This window comes from Marmota marmota, unplaced genomic scaffold, assembly GCF_001458135.2.
Source record: "Marmota marmota marmota unplaced genomic scaffold, marMar, whole genome shotgun sequence".
NCBI lineage: Eukaryota > Metazoa > Chordata > Mammalia > Rodentia > Sciuridae > Marmota > Marmota marmota.
In genome coordinates, this window is record NW_025999944.1 from 353,570 (window position 1) to 361,489 (window position 7,920).

Consider the following 7,920-nt stretch of genomic DNA (forward strand, 5'->3'; position numbering starts at 1 on the left):
CCTGGTTGGCCTGCCCATGGGTCTGCTGCAGGGACAGGTGTGCGGGAGCCTGTGGTAGGAGCTGGGCACCAGGACACCCCAGGCAGGCTCACGTCTGCTGTGCTCTGCAACAGGACAGGAGTGGGCCTCTCTCCCAAGCCTGGGGGGGAGGCGGGGGGGGGTGCTCCCAGCAAGGAGCGGAAGTCCTGGACTGAGAGCTCCACACTCACCTGCAGATGGACACGGACTTTGCATTTGCCGCACACTGGGTCTGGATTGGAGGTGAGGAAGGGCTGGGGAGAAGGGCCTGGACTCTGGGTAAGTTGCTGTCACGTTATTCCTGGTGCTGCCTCCTCTGAGCTGGGTGACCTGGCAGAGGAGTGATAATAACGGAATACTGTGCACAAATGACTTTGGTATACAGCTGGTGTTTAACAAGATGCAGCTGTGGTTGCCCTGGCCCCCCGGTTGGGAGAACCCACAGCTGCAATGCCAGCAGACAAATAGAGCCAGTTGCTCCTCCCTGCAACCGCCGCTGTTCGGTTCCCAAGAACACTCTGACCCCACTCTCCTCAGTCCTGCCACCCCCTGCCCCCCACCACTGTTTTCTCCCTGCAGGTTGAGGCCCAGGGGGGCTGCTCTGGTGGCCAGTTTCCAGAAACACTACGCTCAAGAGTTGGGGTGGCAGGGCCAGCCAGGAAGACACTGGCAGAGGACTTGGGGATAGGACTGGGTGTCAGGCTGCAGCTGCCAAGGAGCTAGGCACAACAGAGAGGTCATCCAGCATGCCCCAGGCGTTTGAGGTCTTCCTTAGAAGGATCATAGAAAAGGAGAGCGACGTTTGTGTTTGGGGCAGGTATATAAACCACAGTTCTCGTTGTTGGGAGGTGGACAGGAGAATGTTCCAAGTCCTCCAAATTTGTTTGACGCCCAGAAGAAGATGCCCCCAACCAACAGACACCGCCTTGAGACAAGACTTGGAGGCGCGTGTGGATGTGGAGAGGCTTCCTGGAGGAAGAGGTGAGTTCTGAGGGAACAATAGGAGTTTGAAAGCTGGATGCCGTCAGAGGAAGGCCCTATGGAGACCACACCACCTCTGCTCATCCCTCTCCTCTGTCTGTGGGCCAGCTGTGGTGTGTGTGCCACAGTCTGGGTTCCTCTGGGCCTGCCTAACTTATTCCCAGCCCCCAAGACCTGCTCTGTTATTCTGGGCAATGTCACCAGGGCGTTTTGCCAACAGTGCCCACCAGGAAAGGGCTCAGATGCTTTCTTTCCTTAAAATCTACATATTCAGATGCTGAAGGTCTTGTGGGAAGGTAGAGAGTGCATGGGCAGAATAAGTGTAGTTTAATGTGTATTGGGTTTACTTCCGTGAAGTTGTTTAAAAAAATATATATAGGTGCCTCAAAAATTTTAGTTGCTTTAAAATGTCTCTTTTTTTTTTCAGTGTAAAACTACTACACGATTATGAGAAATTTAGAATGGCAGAGGCACTGGCAGAGGACTTGGGACTTGTTGTCCTTCATTCTGTGTGTGTGTGTGTATGTGTGTGTGTGTGTGTGTGTGTGTGTGTGTGTGAGATCTTTTTTACTGTAACCGAAAGGATATAGATGGATCCCACCATGAGCAAGCCCCCCGCCCCAGCACCAAAGGGCCAAGATGATCAGTTGAACTGAGTGAACCTTCCTTGGGGGTTCATATTCTGCAAATGTCTCCACCAAGAGATCTGGTCCAGTCAGTCTGAAAAGGAGACCCAGGATCTCATTTAGAGCCAACATCTTGGGTTGACTTGAACTGCTGTGCTGTGCTGGCTTCTGTTGGGTTGTTCTGATCCAGCCAGTCATGGTCCAGTTTTTGAGAAGTGCTGAAATAGGAAATAAACCACGATGGTTTGTTGATGGTCCTTGATCTCTTCTCCTTTGGCCACAACCATGCCAATAGTCCCCCCGTTTATGGTGTTGGGTTTGCAGCTGAGTGCTGAGACAAAACTGTCTGGTGCCTATCTTGGAAGCCTTGTGACAATAGCAGCTGCTGCAGTAATGTTGGTGGTGGTTCTAACTCACATTTGTTGAGCACTTACTGCATCTGCGGCACTGTTTCGAGAACAACCCTCATGGCAACTCAACATCAGTGGTTAAGAGCAAGTTTCTGCAGGTAGATGTTTGGATGTGAACTTAGCCCTGCAAGCTCCACAGCCTGGGTCATGGTATTTCAAAGCCCAGGGTTTCATATTTCTGCAAAAAAGATATACAAATAGCTAAGAAACACATGAAGCTACTTTGGATCCTAACTTTAGGAAAAGGAAAGTCAAAACCACAAGTGTCACCTCTCATCCATCAGGATGGCAACTAAACAACAAACAGAAAATAACCTGTTGTCAAGGACGTGGAGAAATCAGACCCATGTACACCGTTGGTGGGCGAGCATGCTGTGCAAATGCTGTGGGAAACTGTAGGGTGGTTCCTCCAAAAATTAACAGAATTACCTTGTGAACTGGCATTCTAACTTCTGGGTATCTACCCAAGAGGACTGAAAATAGGCCTGAAAGAGGTGTTTGTAAAGCCATGCTCACAGCACAGTAGCCCAGGCTGAAGAAACCCCAGCGTCCATCAGTGCACAACTGGACAGATACACATAGCATGTCCATACAATGAATATCATTCAGCTTTAGAAGGAGGGAAATTCTATGGATGGGACATGAAGACATTACACTAAGTGAAGGAAATCACAAGGAGACAAATACTGTAGGATTCCATTTCTGTGAGGCACCCCAAGATAGAGGCAGAAGAGGGGTTTCCAGGAACCCAAGGGAGAAGGCAGGAGGAGTTAGTGTTTAATGGGTACAGAGGTCAAATTGGGGGAGATGAAAAAGTTCTGGAGATGGAAAGAGGTGATGTTTGCCCATTATGAATGTACTCACTGTGACTGCACTGTATGCTCAAAAATGGTTAATATGATAAATTCTTTGTTATGTGTATTTTACCATGATTTTTATAAAGGGAGAAAAAAGTCTTACTTCAATCTCTTCATGTCTCAAATTATGGGAAGCTCCCCTGCCCAAGGCTGCTGAGTGCTGAATCTGAGGACACGTCCAACATCCTCGGGAGAGTGGAGGGGGTGATTCATGTCGACGACTGTGCTGGCCCACACAGTCCTTCTGCAGGCCAGTGCCCAGGCTGGCCGACCCTGGGACACACACCTTCCCCTCTGGGCGCATTTCTCACACAGGAAAGAGGGGGTGGGACAAGTGTGAGGCCCCCTTCCTCCCTTATCGTGGTGCTCCATGCTGGCGCACACCGGCATCACCCTTCCCAGAATTGACCATGGACATGACCAGAGGAGGGGCTGACGCTGGGTTCTGCTGTGGGTACACTTCAGCAGTGGCCTGTGCTTCCCCAACCACAGAAGCCTGACTCGGCTTGACGGCTTCGAGCAAGAGTCCCTGTGCGTAGGTACAAGTGAGCACTTGTGTACATGTGACTTGGTGTGTACATCCACGGGGGCCTGGGTTTGGGTCCACGTGGGGGGCACTGGAAATGGGAGGTGGAGGGGCTCTGACTGATGCTCCACCCGCCCCCACCCCTTGTTCTGTCCTCAGGACCATTAAGAATAGTCATTGCACTTGTTGATGGTAGCATTTTCTCAGCAGTGGCCACCCGTGGGGACACTTCATGGGACCGTGAGTCCCACCTCTGAGGTTCTGACTTGATTGGTCTACAGGTGGCCTCAGCCCGGAATTCTTCACAGCTCCCTTGGGGGGTTAATGTGCTGCTCCTCCGGCTGAAGAGAAGAGGCCTGATCCCAGACTCACCGGGGCTGGGCCCTGTCCAGCAGCGGAGGAAGCTCGTGTGGAGCGAGGGAGGCTACCTGTAAGCTGTTTATTACCTGCTTGAATTACTGGGCAAATATTGACCGGAGGCTCTGGTGTCCCATGAGCTACCTGTTGTTTCCACGGGCACATCTCTGGTGCAGGGGGAGCAGAACTGTGTGGTTTGGGCAGAAATGGGCAACACAGGGGCCAAGCCTCTTCCTAGGACCCTAGTGCCAGCACCCTTCCTTCGGGGGAGGACTGGGCTTTTCCAACAGGCACGTCAATGTACAGAAGGCCCAACCTGGGGTTGGGCTAAACTTTGGTCACAGGCGCTCTGAGAACTCTGGCAGGCCTTTGAGCTCACTGAACCCTGACTCTGAATCTCCTGTGGCCAGGAAAACACAGCTGCCCGCCGGGCACTTGAGGATGCAATGGGGCACCATGTGGAAAGCACCTGCCGTGGAGCGGTTACTTGATAAATGGAGGCTTCTTTTTTTTAGGGACAAGAGATCCAGCTGGCTGCCTGGCCTGGCCTGTGGGAAGGCGCTTCTGTCTTCTTGCCTGTGAAGCCAGTGGTTATGAGACAGCGACAAGTGGTCAGCTCTGGGCAGGGCTGGTGGATGCCACACTTACCCCCTTCCTGCTGTGGGCCACCTGTGCTCCCTCCCCCCATGGCAGATGCTGAAGTTCCCGCAGAATATGGTTGTGTGGAGACAGGGTCTTTAAAGAGGTGGTAAATTAAAATGAGGTCATTAGGACCAGTCCCAACCCAATACGACTGCTACCCTGGAAAGAGGAAATCTCGGGCTGGGGTGTAGCTTAGTGGTAGAGCGCTTGCCTAGCACATTCGAGGACCTGGGTATGGTCCCTAGCGCTGCAAAAAGGGAGGCGAAAAAGAAGATATTAGGACACGCACAGAGAGATCAGGGGGAGACTCAGAAGACAGCCTCTGCATGCCAGGAGAGAGGCCTCAGAGCCCTGCCCGGAGAAACACAGGATGCTCAATTAAATCTGGATTTCAGATAAGCCACATAAAATAAATGAACATAAGTACGTTTCAAATGTTGTACAGGATGTACTTTTACTGAAAATTCTTTGTCATTTGTCTGAAAATCAAATTTAACTGGGCATCTTGTATTTTATTCTATTTATTTTCATTTCTTATTTTTTAAATTTGTTCTAATTAGTTATAGATGACAGTAGAATGCACTTGGACACATCATACATAAATGGAGTATAACATCTCATTCATCTGGTTGTACATGATGTAGAGGTACACAGGTCATGTAATCATATGCACACAGGGTAATAATGTCCAATTCATTCTACTATCATTCCTACCCCCATACTCCCGTCCCTCCCTTCACACACCTCTGTCTAGTCCAAAATACCTCTATTCTTCCCCAACCCCTTATTGTGAATTAGCATCCTCCTATCAGAGAAAACATTTGGCCTTTGGTTCTTTGGGATTGGTTTATTTTGCTTAGCATAATATTCTCCAGTTTCATCCATTTACCAGCAAATACCACAATTTCATTCTTTTTTAAGCTGAGTAATATTCCATTGTGTATATATACCACATTTTTTATCCCTTTATCTGTTGAAGGGCACACAGGTTGGTTCCATAGTTGAGCTATTGTGAATTGAGCTGCTATAAACATTGATACGGCTGCATCAGTGTAGTATGCTGATTTTAAGTCTTTGGGGAATAAACTTAGGAGTGGGATGACTGAGTCCAATGGTGGTTCCATTCCAAGTTTCCTGAGGACTCTCCACACTGCTTTCCAGAGTGTTGCATCAATTTGCAGTCCTACCAGCAAAGCATGAATGCACCTATTCCCCCACAACCTCACCAACATTTATTGTTGCTTGTATTCTTGATGATTGACATTGTAATTGAAGATGGAATCTCAGTGTAGTTTTGATTTGCATTTCTCTAATTGCTAGAGATGTTGAACACTTTTTCATATATCAGTTGATCAGTTGTATTTCTTCTTCTGTGAAGTGTCTATTCAGTTCCTTTTGGGCATCTTGTATTTTATATGCCAATTTAGCAACCCTACTAGATCACAAACCATTTACTCCTCAGGTGCCTCTCTACATTCCTTGGACCCTCTGAGAGAGTGGCTTGCATAGGAAGAGTGGACGGGTGTGAAGCTCATGGATCTGCTCTCGGGTGGGAGCTGGGACCAGCGCCCCATGGGTGCTCTGCTTGACTTGGGTCACCAGCTGAGTCTCATCTGTCCTGAAACAGTTTACACAACTAAGGCAGCAAGGTTCCCACTGATCCTGTGGTTTTTATATGAAACACGCATGTGAGGCTTCTGTGCTGGCCCCTTTTCTCAAATTTTTTGGCAAAGAGGACCAAAAAATAGCTTCTGTGGAAATTATTTATTTAGTATTAATGGGGCAAAGCTAGATCTTGGCGAGACGTTTCAAGTAAACAGGGCCACTCTGCATAGAGCCGTTTGAAACCAGAGATTTCCTGTGACCCAGAGTTTTAACAAGAGCCAGAGAAGTTATATTTATAGAAACCTTATTAATTTTACCCCCCCCCCCCTTAATCCCAAATACAACAAATCCCGGAACGTCTGCAGACAGCGGCCTGTTTGATGGATGAGGGCGGGGTGGGGGGCAATCCCTGGGTGCGGGGTGCAGCTTGCTGGCGAGTGGAGGCTGGGGAGGAGGTTCTTGCAGTGGGGCTGGGGTGGTGCCAGCAGCTACACAGTATTTTGAAGAAGCCACAAACACAACTAATAAAAACATTAAACTCCAAGACATTAAACTTGTCTTCGGTCAAGTGTGTTGGAGGGCTTTGCAACCAGTCCTGGCCACAGCAGCCTAGGAGAATCCCCCGGCAGAGTGGCGGGCACCGTGGATGTTCCTAGTATGTCTTGAGCAGTCCACTGTTTTCTGTAAATCTTGAACACTGGCTCATGAACTTCGTGGAAGCCAACTCTGGTCGAAGCTCATGTCACAGGGGCATCCAGCTGGACGATCTGATGTAAGATGACTGTTAGAAACTTCTCGTAGGGGCTGGGGTAGAACACTCGCCTAGGAAGTGTGAGGCCCACATAAAAATAAATAAACTAAAATAAATAAAATAAATAAACTAAAAGTATTGTGTCCAACTCCAACTAAAAAATAAAAATATTAAAAAAAAAAGAAATTTCCCGTACTCAGGACCTTGTTGGTCCAGAGCTTGGGGACCAGATGAGACTTCCAAAGGTGGAGACGGCAAGGGCTGCAGGCTTCCATCAGCCTTGTGGAAGGGCAGGGCACGGTACATAGAGCATCATGAGACCCTGGGCTCCTTGCTCTGACCCTGCCAGCTGCAGTTGGCCTTGGACAAGTCACCTACATAGTTCAAGCTTTACTTTTCCTAGCAGTTAACGAAGTAGGAATAGCACTCACTCTTTGGCCATGTAGCTCTTGGGGTTTCCTAGCGAGGCATTCAGTGTAAGCCCATGAGAGTCACCCTGACTGTGACACTGCGCGGGTGTCTGAGCATGACGTTTTGGTGCAGTGGTATGACCCAGGGGAACCGTGGGGACCTCCTTGGGACACAATTCCAGCCTCCTCAGAAAGGTGGGATGATGACCATGTGCAGGGACCTGCCACCTTCTCAGAGGGCCCCTTGGACCACCAGAGTGGTGACGCTCCTTTCAGCCAGTGCTCATCCAATCCCAAGCAGCGTTTTTGTTTTTAACCATGATGGAGAAAGGGAAAGAGGAGACAGTGGGAGAGAACGACAGAGTGCCTGGAGAGCCGTCAGAGCGAGCGCTGTTTGTGAAGCCCGGACCGTGTGTGCGCGCGCGCGCGCGCAGTTGAACGTCTATGTCTTGCAGGGAGTCGTGCTGAAAAATGCATTTAAAGAGCTGCTTCACGCAAAGGCAGATCTGAGCTCTTCACTTGGGCAGCTTTAAGCCCCAAACCCAGCAGAGGAAATGAGGGCTGCCAGAGCCGCTGAGGCCAGGAGCCAGAAAGGCCTTCTCGATGGGCGCCAGGGACAGGTGTCAGGACACCCGCGTGGTGCCTGCAGACGCGTTCTAATGCCAGCTCTTCACCTAGTAGCTTGGAAGCTCTCTGACCTGGTTTCCTAACTCAAGGCACCAGGCAGGGTCCACCCG